This window comes from Grampus griseus, assembly GCF_964374135.1.
Source record: "Grampus griseus genome assembly, chromosome: Y".
Classification (NCBI taxonomy): Eukaryota; Metazoa; Chordata; class Mammalia; order Artiodactyla; family Delphinidae; genus Grampus; species Grampus griseus.
The window spans coordinates 6,690,999-6,714,180 of record NC_139016.1 but is presented as its reverse complement, the minus strand read 5'-3'; the positions used below and the strand labels follow the sequence as shown (position 1 = coordinate 6,714,180).

The 23,182-nt window shown below is 50.5% G+C and overlaps 1 protein-coding gene across 2 annotated transcripts in view; it reads right to left on the bottom strand.

Moving 5' to 3' along the window:
• The window catches only part of LOC309817719 (F-box-like/WD repeat-containing protein TBL1X), a 229,857-nt gene extending 207,630 nt beyond the window's left edge, over positions 1–22,227 (bottom strand). Inside the window, exon 1 of one of the 2 annotated variants that reach the window (XM_082646983.1) lies at positions 22,137–22,227. The gene's annotated coding sequence lies outside the window, so the exon portion shown is untranslated. Of the gene's footprint in view, positions 1–97; positions 138–22,136 lie in introns of those variants that run through there. The other variant, XM_082646984.1, reaches the window with a different exon arrangement.
• Positions 22,228–23,182: the final 955 nt, after the last annotated feature.

The following is a 23,182-nucleotide window of genomic DNA, read 5'->3' as shown; positions in this document are numbered from 1 at the left end:
ACAAAAGGCTGGTCCATGGAAACACGATAAACGACCCTTAGCCATGCAGCACAACGTGCACTGCAAAGGACACCATGAGCAACTGACCCATAATTACCGTGTGCTTGCTACGGTGCAGGGCCGAAAGGAAACCTAAGGCGTGATCTCTGCTGTCAAGTACTTGCAGTCTTGCTGGTGAGGAAAGAGAAAATACATGCGTAAGAGAAACAGTGGGCAAAAGGCCACCTGGAAAAAAAGAGTATTAAGCTCATAATGGAAATCTCCTAATAAAAAACAGATTTTCCAACACCAAATAAATGGTCCATTTATTAGGCTGTGCAAAAAAAAAAAATTAATAAAATTTAAAGAATTAATACAGTACCAAGCCGATGAGAATAAGTCACAGAAATCACAGAGACCTAGCCAAGACCCTTGGGCTGTAACCTGCTTCCACACAGCCATCTGGGAGAGATTAAACAACTCCTTTTTCCTCGGGAGGGCTTTATGTCTTTATATGGAAAGGACTGCCAATTGCCCTTCCCAGTGGAGACAGTCCTGCAAGATGTGGTGCTCAAACTTCAAAGTGCACGACAGTCACCTGGAAACTGCATCTGCGCAGGGCTCTTCAGCCTGGGCACATGTGGACCCAGGCCAGGTAATTCCTTGTGGGGGACCGTCCTGTGCACTGTTCCATGCTGAGCAGCGTCCCTGGCCTCTACCCACTAGATGCCAGGAGCACCCTCTCCCCTAGTTACAACAGAATGTCTCCAGATGTTGCCAGATGTCCCTGGGGGGACACGATTGCCCCCCCCCACCTGCCCAGCTGAGAACCCCTGTTCTAAGATGGAACCAAGGAAGCTACCTATTTCACAGGCACCTGCTGCTTCCAACATCCACCTACGGGGCTATTTTCCTGGATATAACTGGGTGCATCAGTCTCGTCCACTGGGGTCATCTTCCTTCCCACACACCAACAGGGCAGAAGGTATCACAATCCCGCTTCTTCCCTCTTGCCTCTTAACACACGTGCCTTTTGCCCCCTTTGCTGTGTGACTCTGCATGACCTCCCGACTGGAACAGCCCTCCCCAGCCCATGGATGTGGGATCTGGCCACGACACTTGCTCCGGTCAACGAGCATTAGTGGGAAGGACAGGCAGAGGTTTTAAACGTGACTGCGTGATGTAGCTTGGCTTCTTCTTATACCAGATAGGAGGGGCAGAAGTACATGCTCCAAGAGGCTACTAGCCTCAGGAGGAGGAGATTAGGAGCTCAGTCCTAAACCCAGCCCAGAGCCTGACCAGGCCTCCCTGATCCCACCCAGCTGAGCCCAGAAGAGCCACACCTCACCACCCACTGACCAGTAAGCAAGAAATAAGTGCTTGGTGCTCTTTTCAGCAGCACATATATTAAAACTGGAAAGATACAGGGATTAACATGGCCCCTGTACAAGGGTAACAAAAATTCATGAAGCATTCCGTATTTTTGATGGAAACTAAACTTTCGGTGGTGAGCACGCTCCAGCATACAGAGATGTCAAAATACGGTACTGTACACAGAAAACTTACATGTTATAAACCGTTACCTCAATTTTAAAAAATTCTGTAAAGAAATAAGTGCTTGTTTCTGTAAGCCTTTGTATGCGGGGGTGCTGTTTGTTACACATCATCAGCAAAGCAGAAAGCTGACTGATACACTCCCCAAATATTTCTGAACCAAAATGCTGATTAACAAGTGGATATTATTATGACTTTTCTGTCCCTACCCCCACCTGTCTTCCTCCACTCTTGTATGGAGCCACAAACCCACCAATTCAGTCCCCATAAAGGCACACATGGTATCTTTGAAGTCCTGGGGGCCAGGTCCCACTCTTCGCACATCGTGGTGGTCTTTCCCACAGCTGACTCAGACTGTGAGACACTAACTCCAGGGAATAGTTCTGTCAGAGTCCCCGAGAGACCCTCAAACTGACAGTGGCAGGGCCACCCACCAACTATGGAGTTCTTGGGAAGGAGAGGCTCTAGACATACAAATGTGTTCGATCAGCACCAAAAATCCCAGGTCCTTCCAAGACAGAAAACAACCGGGTGTGCTCAGAGGTAAATCAAGACTCAGCCAGTGGCTCCACCTCAGTGAAAGGCAGGCACACCGACCAAACAGCTCCACGACTTCTGAATCATTCAAGAGACAAACAGCAAATATTAAATAAATATACAAACCTTGCAGGGCTCAGAGGAACAAATTAAGAGACAGAAACAAAGGAAATAAGTCTCCTTGGAGACTGTCAATGGAGCCAGAGAATAATGGCCCCCAGACAGTCCCATGCCCTAATCCCTGGGCCCTGTGACAGTGTTACCGTGCATGGCCAAAAGGACTCTGCAGATGCGATGAAGTTAAGGATGCTGAGCAGGGGAGATTATCTTGGATGGGGGGGGGAGGGCAATGTAATCACGTGAGCCCTAAAAAGTGGGCAATCTCTCCAGGCTGTGGTCAGAGACACGTGACCAAAGAGGAATGATCAGAGATGCTGCACTGCTGGGTTTGAAGATGGAAGAAGGGGCCATGAGCCAGGGAATGCAGGCGGCCTCTAGAAGCAGGAAGAGGCAAGGACTGGCTTCTCCCGAAAGCCTCTGGAAAAGAAGGCGGCCCCACTGACACAGGGAGACCCATCTCAGACTTGCAACCTCTGCAACTATAAGATAACAGAGCGGAGTCGTTCAAGGCAGGAAGTTTGGGGTCATCTGTCCCAAGAGTGACAGGAAACTAACACAGTCAATTATAAGATCAACGGAGAAAACACACATGACCTTCAGCCTTACCAATAAGCTCTCTGTTCAAGGCACAGACACCCCAGAAAGTCGTGCCTATGGAGAGCTGGGGAAAAATCAGCCTCCATATTCTCCCACCTGACCCCGGAACGGTAATTTATGGCTCTACAGAGGCAGAAGGCTTATACATTCAGAAAAGTAAACAACTCTACGACTCTGTCTCAGTCTAAGCCGGCGTTGTGGCTTCAGGGAGGCCCCAGAACGCAGCCAAAGTCTAGCTGGTTGGAACCCCGCGACCCCAGAGCAACTTCACACTACCCCCTTGGGGACTACAGGCTTCCTACGTCTCACACCAAGAAAGGACCCTCTAAAATCCCATCCAGGGACTTCTCTGGTGGCTCAGTGGTTAAGAATCCGCCTGCCAATGCAGGTTCGAGCCCAGGCCCGGGAAGATCCCACATGCCGCGGGGCAGCTAAACCTGTGCGCCACAACTACTGAGCCTGCGCTCTAGGGCCCACGAGCCACAACTACTGAGCCCACGCGCCACCACTACTGAAGCCCACATGCCCTGGAGGCCGCGTGCCGCCAACTACTGAGCCTGCGTGCCACAACTACTGAAGCCCGTGGGCCTAGAGCCCGTGCTCCACAACAAGAGAAGCCACCGCAATGAAAAGCCCGCGCACCCGCAATGAGAAGCCCGCGCACCGCAACGACGAGTAGCCCCCGCTCGCCGCAACTAGAGAAAGCCTGCACACAGCAAAGAAGACTCAGTGCAGCCAAAAATAAATTTAGAAAATAAAATGCCGTCCAAAAGGCAGCACAAAAGAGGGGTCAGCAGACACAGCTTTAACTGACCACAACTGTTTTCTAGGTTGAAATTTAGGGGAAGAGATGGAACTAAAGAGAAGGAGAAGGCAGATACAGTGTACGCCCAATTGGAAGCTGAACTGGAAATGGTCTTATAAAACATGGCTCCTTCTGTGAACCGTTTTCCATTTCAACGTCATCTGAAAGGAGCAGCCCGTGCCCCGGGTTTACCCAGCCCGTAACATTCTTCCACCTGATTCCCCACCCCAGGCCCCAAGCCCTCCTTGATTACCCAGAGATTCCACAAAACGTTCACCAAGAAACTGGAATAACACACACTACAACATGGACACGCCTCAAAGACCTAACGCTAAGGGAAGAAAGCTAGACAGCAAAGGGTACATATTGTGTGATTCCATTTATAGAAGATGTCCGGAATAGGCAAATCCACAGGGACAAAAAGCAGATCATTGGTTGCCAGGGGCTGGGTGGAGAGGGGATTTGGGAAGTGATGGCTTAATGGGTAAGGGGTTTCTTTCAGGGTGATAAAAATGCTACAGAATTAGACAGTGGCTATGACTGCACAACTCTGTAAAAATACCAGGAAAGTACTGAGTTATACACACTTTGAATGAGTGAGTTGCATGGTATGTAAGTTATATCTCAATAAAGCTGTCATATTAAAAAATAGGAGAAGAAGAGAGAGGAAGAGGAAACAACCACTAAGATATCAGCCAATGATTACAAGTCACTGCAAACTTTAAAAAATTTAACCATCCCAAGGAGGTTAGTTTACTTAACAAGCCTGCAATCCTGCGCACCAGCCCACTCCACAGTAAAGATTCTGGAACGCCTGAGCAGAGGTCGGTAGCAAACTGTGACCAGAGGTGGTTTATGGAACGGGCTGAGGAGCAAAGTGGGACGCCTGGGGCTCACGATGAAATGCAGGAAGACGATTCTGCAAAAGTAACCGTTCTCAGTAATTTAAAGCAACCCTCTATAATGAAAGTATTCTCTCTCTCCAAAATAAAAAAACAATGGTAACAAATACACTGGCTACGGCAGCAAACGTCTACTGATAACTTCCGGCTGCTCCAGGTCAGCAGATTCAGATTAGACTCCCGAAAAGCAAACTGAAAGTAAAATACGTTGACTGGCTTGGGCTGGCTGTTTCAGACGGGAGGGGATGGGATGGACAAAGGATAGGTATTGCTCCCCTGTGAGAGGAAAGGCGGGTGAGCAGCCTTAAGATTGCAGTGGACCCAGCAGCATGGGGAGCCCCTGGCGCAGGGCCTGGGTCCAATCCCGCCCCACCTGGGCCTGGACCATTTCCTCAGAAGGTGACCCCGGCAACCGCAGACAGGGCGCAAGTCAGATTCCACAAGAGTCGGCAGGGTATCACGGCCGGCGTTTGGCGTTCATCAGCACGCCGACCCACGCATCCCGAGTTATTCCTGGTATTAGCCCCTTGACATAATAAGGAAGCCAAGAGGAAAGACGGACACATCCAAGCGTACAGAAATGGGAAGCTTGGTGGTTAAGACCATGAGCAACGTTATAAGGAACAGTCTAGGAGAGAAACATTTGGAACAACTAACAGTCACAGTCTACAAAGACTTCCTCTAAGGCACGTGTGGGCCTCAGACCAGGAGCATCAGTGTCAGCTGGGAACTTGCTGGAAATGCAGAGTCTCGGGCCCCGCCCAGATTTACTGACTCAGAAATTCTGGGGATGGGGCCTGGCAACCTGTGTTTTCACAAGCCCTCCACAGGGCACTGGTACACAATGAAGTTTGAGAACCAGTGGTAAGGTCACAAAAATATTTACAGCAGCACTATTCATAATAACCCCCAAAATGGAAACAACCCAGGTGTCCAACAACGTGTGAATGGATCCACGGTGGTGCGTCCATACCTGATGGAATCCTACCCAGTCATAAGAGGGGATGAATTAGTGACACAGGCCACAACATGGATAAAGCCGAAAATCACCAGGCCGAGTGAAAGAAGCCAGGCAAAATAATGAGCACACAGTGTGCAATTTCACTGATACAGAATTCTAGGATATGCAAACCAACCCATCTAGTAATAGAAAGCCATCAATGGTTGCCCGGAGGTGGGGGGAAGCAGAGAGAGATTACAGAAAGGCACAGGGAAATGTGGAAGCCACGAAAATACGTGTTATCTTGATACGCACGTGTCCGAGAAGCCAGCACCACACTCAAGACAGCAAACATAGGAGAAAACTGATGACCGTGCACACCTTATATACGCCTGGTTTACTGTACTTTAATTATACCTTAACAAAGGGGTAAAAAAAAGCAAGCAAGCAGATGGTGCAAAACCAGTGTAATATGATCCCATATAGATAAAAACGGAAGACTACACAGTTGTACATGGACAGCTGAACATGCCAGAAACAGAATCTACCACATCACACTGTGGACTGCTAATATCGGTTATTCTGCCGGAGGAGCTGGGAGTTACAACCCCACAGTGCAGGGATTCAGGGAAATCAGCATATTCTTAGGTATCACCTTAGAAACAGGACCGAGCTTAGAACAGGAAAAAGAAACAAAACCCAGAATCTGTTCAGAGGAAAAGCCTTGCATTTTGGAAGCCCCCAAAGCAAGGCCTGCTGCAGGGGTGCAGGCAGGGAGAGGGCCCCCCCCCTCGGGTAGCAACAAGTGCCGCAGGGGTGCGGGGCAGCTCCTGCTGGGAGATGCAGGGCAGAGAAGGGGATGCACGCAGGTAAGCGGTCTGGGGCCCAGGCAGGGGGCCCTGAACTTCTCAGGGGGCTCAAAGGTTGACCAGATGAAGAGAACAAGGGGTGGAGGCCTGGCTATTGTGACACCCTGCACACTGCACGCTCCGCACTCCGCACAGCAAATGAAAACCCTATAGAAACCAAAACCCTGGAGGGAGGGCCTTAAGCAGATGCACTGAAAGGCTGGGCTCACGGCAGCCACTCCCTTCCAGCACAGTCATCAACATGGAGAGTCTTCACTCAGGATCATCCGCCCTCCTTTCTCAGTTCTTGGGGAAGAGATAAGGATGAAGTGCGATTTCCAGATCAAACCCCAGACGTCTCGCGTAATTTCGCTGTTTATTTGTAAATGAATACTTCTAAAGGAATTTCTTTTCCCTCTGAAGTTAGCTCCCAAAACCTTGCTTGTCCTTTGCTGTAGAAAAAGATCCGTATTTCCCTGGAATGTATGAGGACGGATAGATTTCCCAACTTCTCTAAGTCTGATGCGGGTTTTAGTCCTTCAACTTTACCAAGTCTTCAACCACGAGATTCAAGCTTCTAAGGCGGGATGCTTGACCTCGGCACTAATGACCTCTTGGGTTGAGTAATTCTTTGTGGGCCTTGGGGCCTCATCCCCTGCATTACAGGATGCTGGGCAGCACCCCTGACCTCTATCCACTAGATGCCACTGACACCCCTTCCCCATTGGTAACAACCAGAAAGGCCCCCAGACATTGTCCAGCGTCCCTTGGGAGCAAAACTGTCCTTGGTGGAGGACCACTGAGCTAAGGTATATCCCGACCAAGATGGAACTTCCGTCAAAGTCAAACATCCAACGCCATGAAAGAAACAGGACGGGATTTCAAGGAGGAGGCAGCAGGGGCATGGAGGGTTGACTGCCCTATGGCTGTGTCCTGGGTTCTCCAGGGACTGAGTCCATCACTGTAAACGCAGTTCCTTGTCCAGACTCCGCACCTGTCCAATGCAGCCCTTTATGCACGATTCTTCACGATTAGTATGACCCTAAATATAAGACGAACTCCTCTAGCTTCAGTTTGCTGACTACAAGTAAACGTTTCTCTCTCTCTTTTTGGGGGGACGTGCCGCAAGGGCATACGGGATCTTAGTTCACCAACCAGGGACCAAACCTGTGCCCCCTGCAATGGAAGCGCAAAGTCTTAACTACTGAACTGCCAGGGAAGTCCCTAAATGTAAAAGTTTTTTTCTTTCTTTTTTTTTAACATCTTTATTGGGGTATAACTGCTTTACAACGGTGTGTTAGTTTCTGCTGTATAACAAAGTGAATCAGTTATACATATATATATGTTCCCATATCTCTTCTCTCTTGCGTCTCCCTCCCTCCCACCCTCCCTATCCCACCCCTCTAGGTGGTCACAAAGCACCGAGCTGATCTCCCTGTGCTATGCGGCTGCTTCCCACTAGCTATCTACCTTACGATTGGTAGTGTATATATGTCCATGCCTCTCTCTCGCTTTGTCACAGCTCACCCTTCCCCCTCCCCATATCCTCAAGTCCGTTCTCTAGTAGGTCTGTGTCTTTATTCCTGCCATATGACCCAGCAATCCCACTACTGGGCATATACCCTGAGAAAACCATAATTCAAAAAGAGTCATGTACCAAATGTTTATTGCAGCTCTATTTACAATAGCCCGGAGATGGAAACAACCTAAGTGTCCATCAACAGATGAATGGATAAAGAAAATGTGGCACACATATACAATGGAATATTACTCAGCCATAAAAAGAAATGAAATTGAGCTATTTGTAATGAGGTGGATGGATCTAGAGTCTGTCATACAGAGTGAAGTAAGTCAGAAAGAGAAAGACAACTACCGTAGGCTAACACATATATATAGAATTTAAGAAAAAAAAAGTCACGAAGAAGCCAGGGGTGAGACAGGAATAATGACCTTTTTGTCTTTCCACAGAGCTACTTACTTCCCGCATGGCTCCGCCTTGAGAGCCTGCAACCAACCCATCTCTATCCTGATCTTACAGGGAGGACACCAAGGCTCCCCGTGCGGCCCTGCACTCTCCCTAGGTACCCCTCTCCTGGGGAGGGGGCGGGGAAGGTTCACTAAATCACCTCCCACCATCGGTTCCGAGCAAAGGGAAATCTACAGAGACAGAAAGGAGATTAGTGGCTGCCTGGGGCTGGCAGGGGGCGCAGGAACGGATGACATGACATTCCTGAAGACGTGAGCGATCTTACTGTGGAATGAAAATGCTTGAAACCTGGATGATGACCGATGACTGCACCACTCGGTAAAATGACTAAAAATCACTGAAACTGTACACTTGAAGTGGGTGCTTTTTTTGGTATGTAATTTACACCTCAGTAACAGGGTTCCTGAAAATCAACTAGACCTTAAATGGGATTTGGAGATCTGCGTGAAATTTATCACCACAGGTGGCCATCTACAGCCATCCCAAGGCAAAGCAAACATCTATGGCAAACCCAAATAAAACAAAAGTATCACATAGCTTGCAAAAGGAATGACAGCCAACCTGAATCTACAGTGTGTCCAACTCAACACTAGGAACTACAGAACAGCCAAACTGCCCAATGGCAGCAGTGCGGACACAGAGAAATTCCGCTCTGATGAACATCCGGGCCACCAGAAACCCATACAGAAAAATACATTCCTTGTCCAAAGATAGAACATTCAATGGAAAAGCAAACACAACAGGTAATTCAAGAAGGTTGAACATACTCTTCGATAGCAAACTATGAACCAAACCCAAACTTCCCTTAAAGCAAAAGCCACGCAGAAAAATGGGACCCCAGGGCTTCCCTGGTGGCGCAGCGGTTGAGAATCTGCCTGCCAATGCAGGGGACACGGGTTTGAGCCCTGGTGTGGGAAGATCCCACATGCCGCGGAGCAACTAGGCCCGTGTGCCACAACTACTGAGCCTGTGCGTCTGGAGCTTGTGCTCCGCAACAAGAGAGGTCGGGACAGTGAGAGGCCCGCGCACCGTGATGAAAAGTGGCCCCCGCTCTCCGCAACCAGACAAAGCCCTCACACGGAAACGCAGACCCAACACAGCCAAAAATAAATATAAATAAATAAAAATTTAAAAAAAAATGGGACCCCAGCTTACCCCTCTATTGTGCCAGGAGCTGAGAAAATTAAAATTCACAAAGGACAGCTTATTCTGTGCACCATTTCATGTTTAAATATGAATTGGGAAATAGTGAAAACATACAGTCTCTAGTTTTATTCAGTTAACTTTTCTGGAAACACAGGATGATCAAAAATTACATAATGGAATTAGAAACTATTAACTATTGGGTGGACAGAAGCTGTACTGACTGAGAGAAAAAGGAAACATTTCCATGAGCTAATCGTATCCTATATTTAGTTTGAGTATACTAATGTAATTAACCAGGGGTGTACAATTCCGCTAACTTCAAATTTCCAGTGGTAAAGCCTCACATACAATTATCTGAACCACAACTGATTTATATTTTTGTGGGAAAATGAAGATAGCTGATTCTAATAACCCGAGCTTCCCAAGAAGAGTAACTGCCTCCCTGACGGAAATGATGTGAGTGGTAATTCACACCACCACAAACTCATCTGTTTTCAGATCTTCCCTCAAAGGTTAGCATACCTGGAGATTTCACGTCCCGTTGACGCAAACACTTGGTGCTACTGTTCCCCTACATTCCTGCTCTGTACACCTGGGCCTCTAACTCCCAGAGGGTATACACAGGTCTCTGCACTTCGTGAGTACCTGAGGTACACATTTAGGAAATAAAATCAAATTTTGTGCCCACTTCTGCGAACAGTCTCAGGATGCGGCTAGTCTCTGATACATCTCTGAATATTATTTAGGGTAATTTGGCTGGCAAATAATCAAATGAATAATTATTAGAAAATTATCAACAACAAAGACAGAAAAAGATTCCTGTCCAGACCTGAAGCGACTGACCAGTGTCTAGCTGACCTGCTGGCAAGAAGTCAGGACATGGACAAGGCTCAAGGAAACCGGCTAAAAGCAAAATACTTTGTGTAATTTCTCCCTCCTCTTAGATGGGCAGGCACGGGGCAGATAAAGGACATTCCCAAAGACTTTCATTAAAACTAAATTTGTTACGGGAGCTGAAATGTCCTGATCTCTGGAGAGCAGAGACAAAGGTGCATAATGTAGATGTCAAAAATTCTACTTCCTGGGAATTCCCTGGCTGTCCAGTGGTTGGAACTCCGTGCGTTCACTGCCGAGGGCCTGGAGGGCCTGGGTTCGATCCCTGGTGGGGGAACTAAGATCCCGCAGGCCACGTGGTGCAGACAAAAAAAAAAAAAAAAAAAAACTACTTCCTGCTTCTCCTCTCTTCACAGTAGGTGCATTCTGAATATTACTGTAAAGAGAAGCAATTTTTTTTTTAAGTAGGAGATAAATATATCCGTTTACCAAAGGACAAATGAATGTCCACGTGGATCCTGAAGACTGTGAAATGACATGTGGCCCTGGTGCCCCGACGGTACAGAGAACAAGACCAACGTCAGCTTCCCTTTACATACAGAGCTATGCTGCAAACTCATTATCCACAAAGGGAAAAACAGGCACAAACACCGAAAATCCCACACAAAACCGAAGCTAACGTACCAATCATTTCAAATTAAACAAACAAAAAGGCTGGTGCGGAAACCTGGACTACTTGCGGTCGACACTTGGTGTCATGAAAACCAAAGCTTCAGCCGTTCTCAGCAAACGACCTCAGCCAAAGACCTGCAGTTTGGAGGTGAGTCCTATGTCTCACCTCCACAGGCCACAATGTGGTCCGGGGTGTGAATGTAACTCTTGTATTTATTTACTCTCTGTAACACCAGTAATACAGCATCAACCAAAATGACAGTTTTCTCTTTTAAAAAGCCTCTAATGTGAAATGCAAAAAATAAAAGATTTAATAACCACCACGATGGATGAAATATGTTTCTGGAAGAAAACAACAACAAATAAACAGCCAGACTGAAGGCACCGAGAGACTTTTATCACAACCCAGTTCCAGCGCTATCTCCCATCTTTTAAAGTTTGAATCACCTATTTGACAAAAAGCCTGGTTCCTGGGAGCCCTGAGGGCATCCGTCAATGAAAGCAGCTGATTTATAAACAGAATTAAGTGATTATGAAAACACTGCAGCGTCATGAAATGCTTAAAAAGCACAGCATTGTTCCAAAGTTTCCTCGTGCACCTGCAACTGAGATAGTCATCTGGTTCTGAAACACAAATATTTTTTCAGCTTTAAAAACACGCACAATCCTGTAGATCCAAAACGTGCACAGCACCCTGTCAGCGTATGTTCTTTCTTCCCCAAGTCACATCATTAACAGCTGTGCCTCTGGAGGTATGTCCAATCTCTAAGCTGTCAGATCTCAGTCACAACACGTGTGTGTGTGTGTGTGTATACACACACACACACACACACACACACACACACACACACACACACACACACACACACACACACCGTGGCAGGTGAAGCCAGACGGAAAAAGGGGAACACATCTGTGTCCCACTTTATTCAGGGACTTCAATATCAGCCCCTCTCACCTCTGGGGACCCCATCAGTGATCTCTAGATGCTTTTACACTGCATATCCCTCTCAGTGAAAACCTTTTAAGCATTAACTCCAACTCACGTAACGTATTAACTAGAGATAACACTCAACGATCATTATATGCATTTCTCATAGACCACAAATAGACATTTTGTAACTATTACATAAAAATAAATAAACAGAGAACTTAAGTTTCTTCCTGCACTCCAGTAAATCTCATTGTCACTGCCAGAGATATGATATCCAGTCCACTTGGGAGCCCACTTTGTGAATTAAAACCTGAGACAAGGCATTTCTGTCACCCTCTGCCCCAACTAAACATGGAGACTACTGGTTTCAAGGAAATGTCCTAGGAGGCCCATGAAATTTACCAGAGTCCCATGAAATCTATCAGGCGAGTCTAATTTCCACAGGCCTCTCCCCTTGTTCTCATCTGGTCTACAACAATTTCTGTGATGCCCTGGACACATGAGATCATTACTTCTTATTTTCATCAACTTCTGAGCTGAGTGCCCCTCCAATGCTGTTTCTCCTGGCAAGGCTTTTTGAAGAATTACGCTACAGATCTCTAGAAATTGTTGAAACTGGCACAGAATCATCGTGCATCTTAGAAATACAAACCTAATGTGGTATTTTTTCATAATCAAATTAGGAGCTAAACCAAAGCGTGTCTCCCAAGACTGACCTGGGACTGTCAGAGACTGGCAACCGTTGTTTTTACATTGATAACTGTGAATACTTGAGTCTTTACCAACACAGAGTTGGCATTCAAGTTTCAAGGGATTAAAATGCCTGATAAGATTCTGCTGTAAAAAGAACCTAAGGCAAGGATCCAAGTTTATTCTGTCTCCTAAATAAATCAAATGGTAGAGACATCAATTCTCTACTCAGTTGCTTTTCTAAATACAACCCAAAACTCGGCAACCACCTGGAACTTTATAGGTGCTGAGAATTATGTTTGCATACCGGTGCTACAGATGTCTGCATCATATGAACGGGGTAACATCCCTCCAGCTCCACTTTCTCATTTCTCATCTTCAAACGGATGTCAAGATAACAAGAGTACTCGAAGGGTAGAGCTGATCTGGCTAAGGCTAAAAATCACCCCAACGCACTAGAAACAAAAAGCACTGCTCAGTTACACGGAATTTTCTCCAGTTCCCAATCGTGACTTACGTAGTCTTACCATATTAAAGTATCTGTTATTACTGATTTAAGAAATAAAATGGCATCACATACAGTAAGCTTCTTTTGCCTGAATTTCCATCTATCGGAAAGTTTAAACAAGCAGAAGTGTTTGCAAACTGGATACCGGATGTTCACACAGACTCTAAAGCCCAATGACAACCGGCAAGTCTGTAATAGTTATGAGTTAAGCTCTCCAAGAAGCGGACAGTGTCCCTCTAGCCTTGCTTCAACATGGATGAGGTTGGGTGTCCAGGTTGCAGTAGACATGAGGAAAGCCTTCAGTATCTTGGAGAGAGAGAAGGTGATCACGCCGGCCGGGGGTGGGGGGGGCGCCGGGAGAGTGCTCACCTCCTCCTGCCTCTGTATTCTCCCTGGGGGTTGGCGGAAAGTATTCCAGAAAGGAAAGTGCTCAGGGCTGGCTATCTGGGGTCATTTTCTGGGTTCCAGGCTCAAGAGAAGTAAGCAAAGAAAACTCTCATGTTTTCTTTTCAGGATTCCAGCTCCATCCACCACGATAGGAAAAAATGACAGGAATTCAAGGCAGAGACACTCTCTTCTAAACACTATGAATTTTGCCGTGAGCATTGTTTGTGCTTATTTTACGGGGTCTCCTGAGACTGGGAAACTACAACGCTCGTAAGAGTTATTCAGAGGCACCCCACAGCCCAAAGTGTCTTCTGAACTGCTCGGGCTTTTTTTTACAGTAACTTAGCGATGTTAAGCTGAATATTGTTTACTTCAATCATGGGTAAAACGATAGTTAAAGCATGGAACATAGTTTACCCAAACTGCTAGTTAATATAAAACCACCATAATCCTTAACCTACAAAAGTGTTTTAAAAAAAAAAGAGCCCACGCAACATTTAACGTATGCCTTTTCCACATTACAATCCGCACACACGGGGTAGGAGAGGCCTCAACATCAGCTCATCAAGCCTTTCACTTGCAAGTGAGGACACACACAGGTTCAACAACTTCACACAAGCAGGCGGGCAACCCAAGGCAGGACACAACTGACCCAGACGCCAGGCGAAGGATCCTCTAGAAAACACGATATTCCTTATTCGATCACAAATAGTGAAATTACGACCCAAGGTAAAATTCCGGTTCACCACCACACAGAAACATAGATGTAGGAATTCATTTCTACAACAAACTAATGCAAAACACAGCTGGATATTTTTAGCGCACTTTAGGGTCACGTTATCAACCCACTGGGAAAACCACGCCTCTTAATGTGTGTCCTGTTTTTGAAACTAAAGACATGAGTCTAACCTACTGATACATTTTACATAGTACTGCTCCAAAAAGTCTCTGAAAGTGCATCCAAAAAGGTCCCATCTCAACTGATCTGGCAGCAAGGATCAACTGGCGTAGGAAATGCGCAAATCCTACAGGCGGCTCCAACACGACACCTGATACTTTTTCACTATGATTTCTTACAAGTATTAAGAAACTCTAAGTTTTGGCTTTTCCTTGCTTTTGATAAAATCCACAGTGCAAAATCATTCTGAGGAAAACACACGGGCCCAAGTGTGCTACAGTGTAAAGTTCACGAGTCAAGGAAGGCGCCGGAAGAGTGGAGAGATTCACTATTAGGCATTTCATCCTGAGTTAAAATGCGATTACCAAGACCAGGAGAGCGGAGCTGATGGGCAGGCGCCCCAGGTTAGGGGCTGAGGGAGTGGGGAGTGTGGAGGCAAAGCGCCGCGGACACCTCTGGGGTAACGGAATTTAGTTGTTTGGTATCCTGATGATGGTGGTGGTTACAGAAATTTAAGCATGCTGAAATTCATAATTTATCATATAGTAAATTTAGGAAATATATAGAGGATATACATGTGTCTGTATATAGCATGTGTGTGTGTTTGTGTGCGTATGCCAGCCCTGAAATTTAACTTAAGGGTGGGGGTGGGGAGGGGAGCTAAGAAAAGCAAGCAAGCCATTGATGGAGACCACCGTAACTAAAAAAGATGTATTATTATTTTTGTCATCATTGGATATTTCCACACCAATTCCCAGCTTCAGAGTAGAGGAAAACCTAAGGACACTGAGCTCCAAGCATGATAAGAATCCTCCTTCTGTTAATACAAGCCTGAGAAACAGATTTTATTTTCTTTCTCTCTCAAGAAGAAACCTAAGGCTAGAGAAGGTAACGGATGTGCCCAGAGGCAGTGAGTGCATGGTGAACTGGCTGCAAACCAGGTTTCCCTGCGACCACGTCCCCGACCCCATGACCACAGGAGCCCACAGGGCCCCCAACCAGGCTGGGCCTGGCGCTCCTCTGGGGGGGTAACAGGACACGGGGCCACGGGCTGGCTCCGGAGGACCAGACTCCAGGTGCCAGCCGTGCCCAGCCCTGGAAGAGGGCCCCACTGCAGGTCCGCACCCAGCTGTCCCCCCGGCCCTTCCCGAATCAACTATTCACAGGAGAGGACGGGGCCTGAAACAGAAGCCACGGTCCTGCAAGCAGCAAACACCTCCCACCCTGACCTGTCCCCGCCCACCTCCCACCCTGACCTGTCCCCGCCCTCCCAAACGGAGGTTACCCCGAGGCCAGGTTAACCGACATTTCGCTGGGCACAGAGAGGGTCCGAAAACAGGAGCCAGGAACCGGTGCTCCCCTGATAAATACCCAAGTCCCAAGAAGCCGACCAAAAGTGAGACCTGGTCAATCTGCAATGACATCAGCAAAACCAACAGGAAGGCGCCATGCAGGAGCGCTGGCATCGGGGGCTCTAATCCAGTTGAGACAGAGCTCAGGGGACTCGCACCCCCCCCCCCCCCCCCGTCCCCAACACCTCCTGGCCTTGCGCCGCTCCCGTTTCTTTCTTCTCAAAGGCCATCCGCTTCCCGCCGCCTCCTTTCCCTTCTCATTTACTTCCTAATGTATCCCAAAATGGCCTACGGGAGCCGTGAGAACCACAGCGCCGGATACCTATCTTGACGTCCACCTGCCCGTGGACCTTGCTCGAAACAGGACTGCACAGCTGACAGCAGAACTCAGGGCTGGTGTCTCCACCCTAGCATCACGGGCATCCAGCGCCGGGTCGTTCTCTGGGGTGGGTCTGTCCCGTGCCCTGTGGGATGTTACGCAGCATCCACGGACCCCCCGCCCCCCCCGGGATGCCAGGAACATCACCGTCCCCCTCCCCCAACGTGTAACAACCACACGTCTCCAGACATTGCCAAAAGCTGCTTGACGGTAGGGGACCAAACTGCCCTGAGAACCATGGGCTGACTACAAACTTCCAGAGTTCAAGGCTGAACAGACGGCCTCCGTGAACCATCTCCTCTACCTTCGTCTCTAAGTCACCCTTTCTCTCGAGCCTGCGAGTCGCCCTCCAGCTCGACCTCTTCCCTCCAAGGACCAAGAACAAACCAAAGCCATGGAAACGGAACCCAGCTTCTTCTATCAGAAGAAAATACTCTGTCCTCTGTTTTCAAGTTTAAATTTGCTCCGATTTAACTTTTCAATGGCTTCCAGTTCACATCTGCAATCTTCAATCAGGCAGCGGATTCCCAATAAATATCTGATGCCGGCGATAACTGCACGGGAGGGCTTTGCAGGAGGCGGCCGCCTCCATGGCCAAGTTCCCGGGGAGCACACTCCTTAATGACGGCATTTTCCCCCTGAGGTCTGAAACTCATTTTCTCAGAGCAGGCTCTCTTTTCCGTCTATAAACATGTTGCCTGTCTGTCCCTTCCCACACCCAGCATTCATTTTGGTTGCTGGGTCTCTTTCTGCTAATGTGGCCAGGGCCATCCGGTTGGTCGAGCCCCATGGAAAGGATGGACAGGACGCAAGGGCCAAGGAGGGCCAGACCCGAGGGAAAAACTCACATCCAGTCTCCACTCAAGAGGCCAGTTACTTCCTTCACGCTAAACATAGTTATGGAAAAAAAGCAAGTTTATCTTTCCAACTTAAAAAAAAAAATGTTTACAAAATGACTTTAGTCTTGCTTCCCGATTGAAACTATTTTTTAAATGTCTTGGGCGGTGAAAGATTAACAACTTATTGGAAGTCACGTACTCTTCTTTTTTACGGGAGAAAAAGGAGGCAAATGCAAGGTATCGGGGACACCACACCTGGGACGGTCTCGCCTCACAGGGCAGAGCGATCGTGCTTGTCCTCTGGCCCGGGTCAGGCCTGGCAATAACCACGTGTGCAGAGCCCAAGACGCAGACACCTGGCGGAAAGCTCAGAGGGGGCAGCCTCAGGGTTGGGGTGTGGGGTCCTCCCTCCCAACAGGTAACTGAGGAAGGGTCTGAACTCCTGACACTCGGGACCTACGTGAGATGGCTCTTGGGGGCCTGGCTTCCCTCTGCAGGAACCCATTGCCCGCCTCTGGAAGAGAATCATGGATATCCCAGGTGTCTCAAAGGCTTGACAGGTCACAGCAGTCCTGAGACAAGGCAAGAGTGAGGACAAATGGCAGAGGGCGATCTGGGAAGTCACCTCTCACAGATGCAAAACTGGGTTTTCCCCCCCAACCACAAATAAAATTTCTAATAGGCTGCTATAAAAAAATACAAAAGACTATGCAAAGAACACACCAGCTAAGTAATAAAAATAACATCCTGACTCAGGGACCCGTCTACAGGAAGCGGCCAGCGCTCAGCCACTTTTTAAAAATACTTTGACTACTGTTAAGCCTCACTTTGTTGGAAGGATTCCTGATCAGCCTTTTAATAACAGAAGATTTTGCCCTCAAGAAATTAAACCTTAAAACTTAAGGCCTAAACTTGGGGGGAGGAGTCGGTAGCCCATGGTGAGCAAGGCTTTAAACGTATCAGGTAAGGCCTCTAATCACCTACGTGGGGCTTCACTGACGGTGACACCTTGGGCTCCCCACCATCCCGAGAGATGTGCGCCGCGACACACACAAAGGCGGGCCACGTGGGGACTGGCTATGCCATTTTTCAGATGGGGAAACTGAGGCAGAGAGCCACTAAATGCCATGTCCAAGGTTAAATACTCAGTGAGAGACTCTAGCTTGGAGTTCTGGTTTTCTAAATCAAAAGTGATCCAAACCACCTCAATCTCAAAAACCACAGCTGTCAAATCTCACTGAAATCACTTTCCTAGGTCACCTGCTAGCTGAAATGCACCTGCCTTTCTTTTTAAAGTCTACCAGTAAATTACTTCAAACTCTTACAGCCTCTCCCCTCCTCCCACAAAAAGTAGACTAACTCTCTTTACTGCCTTCTTTATTAATCCTTACTTGCAGTAACTATAGAGAATCTCCCTCCCATAGAACGTTCTGCAAGTTCTGCGCTGTCCCAATATGGCAGCCACTAGCTACACACATCTATTGAGTATGTGAATTATGGGTAAAGCACTGCAACAACAGAGTTGTTTATTTTAGTAACAACAGAATGGTTACTGAATTTTAGTTAATTTGAATCTAAATATGCACATGTTGGCTAGTGGCTGCCACACTGGGTAATTAAGCTATAGGCAAAAACAATCTTTCCCCTGTGGTGGACATTTCATGATTTCTGTTGAGATTCATCTAGGTGTATAAACAGATTTCAATGTAGGTTCTTCTGTGTGGGGGAGAGAGAGAGGGAGGGAGGGAGGGAGGGAGGGAGGGAGGGAGAAATTGTGTGTGTAATTTAACGAGCTTGTCTCCAAGTGGGAAGATTCACACAATGTATACACAGGAAGGCAAGATAACACCAAGCTTAAGAGGTGGGCTTTCGGAATAAAACAATCCTCCCTCCACCACCTATTAGCAAGTCAGTGGACTGTGAAGCAGGAAGGAAATAACTGCTGCACACAGGGTATTAAGTGCGTGTAAAATCCTCACTGCATGGCATTAGAGTAACATTAGGAAAATGATTCCACCTGCACAATACCAACAGCTAAAACTTACAGGCAGCTCTGTAGTTTTCAGAAAACTTACACTTACATTCCCTCTTTCTGTCCTTGCACTACCCAATGAGTACCACGATTTCAGTTCCCGTTTTTATTTTTACACACATAGAAAACGACACTCAGAAAAGTTACAGGACTTGAAGGTCAACGGTAGAGCACAACAACAGGGTGGGCCCTTTCACTAGTTCAGGCCAAACGGGGACAAAGACTGCTTTTCTAGCAAAGCATGGTGTCCTGATGCAGGTGGACTCAGGGGCTCTATTCCCCTTTCTGCTGGCTAGCGCTGAAACCCTCCGAACAGCCCACCCAGGTAGACTCATGACGCCATCACACAGATGAGAAAACTGAGGCTCCCATGGTTGAAGGTGAAGACTCGGGACCAACTAGACGCCACACACTTCATTTAAACACCCAAACCTTCGGGAGGGGTGAGCTTGGGAAGACTTAAGGGTCAAGGTGCGAAATTTAAATGGGGGGTGTTGACAATTCCTGCAGTGACTTAAGCCCCGGGCAGAAACGCAAGAAGAGCCAGCCTGAGAAGATCCAGTGACACACACCCTGCTGTGCACACCACCAAATCAACACCTGAAGTCTCCATTTTCATCCCACAGGTGTGCGTTCCCTTCAGCTCTGGAATATCCTTAAGGGGCGATCTTCATAAGTGGGTCAAGTGATGCACTTCAACTTTTCATCCCTGGACTCATTATCCAGCTGGGGGGTTTTCCACGAAAATCTGCCGGACGTTTGAGATATTAACATCCCTTAACATAAAAGCGTCATCTTCACGTCTCAACTGTTCCATACTCAACATTCGCCCCCCACCCCCATCGCGTCTTTCCTAGGAATGACTAGTTGTAAACTTTTCATAAAATCGTCCTGGGCCATTTCCTACCCCGAGACCACCGTTCAGGACTGAAGAGGGGCGCTCCCCTCCCCCTCCCAGGCTGGAGTCCCGCCCCTCCCCTTTCAGGTTAACCCAGGGACCCAGGCGGCGCTCCTGGAGAGAAAAACATCCAGCAGTCAGGTCAAACCACATGTGACAAAGCAAAGCAGAAACCGTGGCACAAGGGACAGAACCTGGAGCTTGTTTCTTTGGGGGTTCTGCTCTACAACATCAGCGACAGAAAAGAAAAAAAAAACCCACCTCCGATTCTAACTTTGTGGAATTTCCAAAGCGAGGGGCGCGGAAAATGCGAGGCCGTGCTAAGAACGAGCCCTGGCGCGGGCCTCACAGCGCACGGACAGCGCACGTGAAGGGCAGGCCCTAACCCAGCGCCCGCAACTGTCACAGACCCGGCGACCCCCGAAGGCGCGCACCACCCCGTTCCGAAAACCGGCCCCCGTGGGCAAGGTCCCCCTGGTGAGCAGCGCCCGGGACGCGAATCTGGAGGCACCCCTCCCCCAGCCCGGGAGCAACAGGTCTGCAGCCTCCCCAGGCCGCGCTCCGCAGACCTGGCCAGACCAGGGACGCCCCCCGTCCCCGAAGTCGCCCCCAGCCCGCGCTCCTCGCTCGGGCTGGGGATCTCCCGACTTCGTTGACAGTTTCTGCGCCTCGGAAACTGAGCCGCCCAGGGCCCGCGCCGCCGCGCTTCCAGCCGGCCCGGGACTGGCCGGCCCGCGCCCGGGGATGAATGGGGCTCCCCTCCCCCCACGGGGGATCCCGCGGCGGCGCAGGTCCGTCCAGCCAGCCCCGGGTTGGGCAGACAAAGGGGCACCGGGGGACAAATCGAGCGCTTCCTCAAACTTGCCGGCCGCCTCCCCCTCCCCGAAACAAAGGAGCCCCCCCAGCCTCCGCCCGCCCCCAACGCGCCGGCACTTTGGGGAGCACCCAAAACGGGGTATTGTGCAGCCTGCAGGGAGCGCGCCGCACCCCAGCCCAAGCCCGGGAGACACTGGGGGACCTGCCCCTCCAGAGCCCCGGAGGCGGGCGGAGCGTGCGGGAGCCCCGGGCCGCCGGTCTGACCCCGGAGGGAGGGAACCGCCGGCCCCCACGCGGGACAAGTTCGCGCCACCCCGCCCCGCCCCACCCCGCGCCCGGCCGGCCACCCGGCCGGCCGAGCCCCGCACACTCACCTCGCCGCGAGCAGCTCAACTTGCGGCGGCGCCGCCGCCCCGAACCTCCCTCCGGCCGGCCGTCTCCGAGCCCGGGCCGTGCCGCGGCCGAGGAGGGCCCGGCGCCCGGAGCAGCCGCGCGCCGCCCCCGGGCCGCCCCCGCCCCGCCGCAGCCGAGTCCCCGAGAGGCGCGGGCGCTGGAAAGTTTCGGATGCCGAATGGCGGCCGAGGGCGCTGCGGCGGCGGCGGCGGCGGCGGCAGCAGCGGCGGGGCGGGGGCGCTGGCGGCACCTCGCTCCCGAGCGCAGAGAGTGCGGGGGGGGGGCTGGGGCGGGAGCGGTGGCGGCGGCAGAGGGCGGGACGGCGGGAGGGACCGGCACGGGCAGTGACCTCCGGGGGGAGCGGCCGCCAGCGCGCCGACCCCGGCCGGGAGGACTGCCAGGGAGGCCGCCTCCGCCGCCGGGCCGGCCCCTCCCCCCACGGCCCCCAGCCCGCACCCTCCCCCACCGCCCGGGGACTGGAGCCCGGGTTCCCCTCCCGAGCCCCCCCCACGCCCGGGGGGGAGGGGCGCGTCCCAAGCTGGTCCCTCCCCCACTGAGGGTGAGGACACCAGGCCTGCCCTCCCCCACAGCCACGAGGGGGAGAGTCCGCCCCCAACAGCCCCTCCCCCAGGGCTCCAGGGAAGACTCGCGTCCCGGCCCGCCCCGCCCCCACGGCGGGGTAACCTGCGACCCTCCCCCGTCCCTCACCCCTGACTCTGCTCTCCCAGCCGCGCCCGGAGTGGCTGAAGGGAATCCGGGTCTCCCTAGTGTATCCGAACCCCGTCCCTCCCTCGTGGCCTCCATGCGGGCGGAAGGAGACGCAGGCCTGTGCCCACCCCGTCCCAGTCCCGGACCCAGCTAGCACGGGACAGGAGCCTGGTCACCAGCACCGCGGTTTCCAGGGGAGGGGGGAACCGGACCACCGCTCTGTTACCCTCCCCCACCTCCAAGAAGCAGCCGCCCAGCTGCCCTAGCAGAACCCTTGCAACCTGCCTGAGGACGCCGCTCCCTCAAAATCGGCGGCCGGGAGGGCACCCCAATGGTCTCCTCCCCTCCCCGGAAAAGTGGGGGCCCAGGGGGAGCCTCGACCTTTGCAAAATGCCTCCAGCGAAGAGCCGGCAGTGCGTGGGGAGAAAGAAACTCGGGCCCAACGGGGTGGAGGCTCCCGGCGGGGGCAGGGGGAAGAAGCCGGGCCCTCGGGCCTTCTCACCCCCGCCCCCGCCCGGAGGCGTCGGGCGTCGGGCCCCGGCCAAGTGCTAAGGTTGCCGCAGCTCGCTCGGCCCAGCCCTGGTGAACCCGAGGCCCCAGCGCTCCTGCCTCCCCTGCTGCTTGGTGACAACTGCCCCCCTCTCGAGGCCTGAGTTCACTTAAACAGACATCTGCACCCACCCGCCGGCACCTTGGGTGTCTGCTTTGCCGAACATTTTAGAATAAGTTTGCCCCTCCCTTTGGCGTATAAGGAGCTTCACCCCAAGAGCCCAGTACACACTCAGCGTTTTAGGAACCTCACTTGCTCCTTGCTGGGATACGGGGCCATTTGCTGTACTGGTTCTGCGGAGAGGGGGCCCGAGGTGAGTGTTTAAGGGGCTGGTCCTCCATCAAAAAGGCAGACTAAAAATTATGCTGCCAAATATTGCTGTGAAACGTCAGTGATGTAAAACGACGGTTGCTGCACATTATTATTAGAGCACATCAATAAAAGATACACTTACACAGTCTCCATAATTGTGAATCAGCAGAATAGATTTTGCCTTATTTTGTATCAGTTGCCATGCAAGGCCCCCCAAAAGGACGTGGTGGGACCTTTCCTTGAGCCTGCCCGTCGTTGCTCCCGGGCTCCTTGGGCTTGTGAGGACTGACGCTGAGGTATTAACAGGCAATCGAAAAACCAGGGGGGCAACAGAAAACGCGAGCGAGCTCCTGATGCAACCCTGCCCCGGTTACACGTGCTTCCCTTCCCCCAGCGCCTGCTGGTGGGAGCGCTGCGTTTTTTCCGCCTGTAGGGTCACATTGTGGTTGATTGATTCTCCTTTCGCCTTGCTCAGTCATTCAGATTTGGAAAGTAAATAACAAGTTGACATCATTACAGCTCTCGGCTTTACTGGGACACGGCCCCCGGCTACCGCACACTCTCG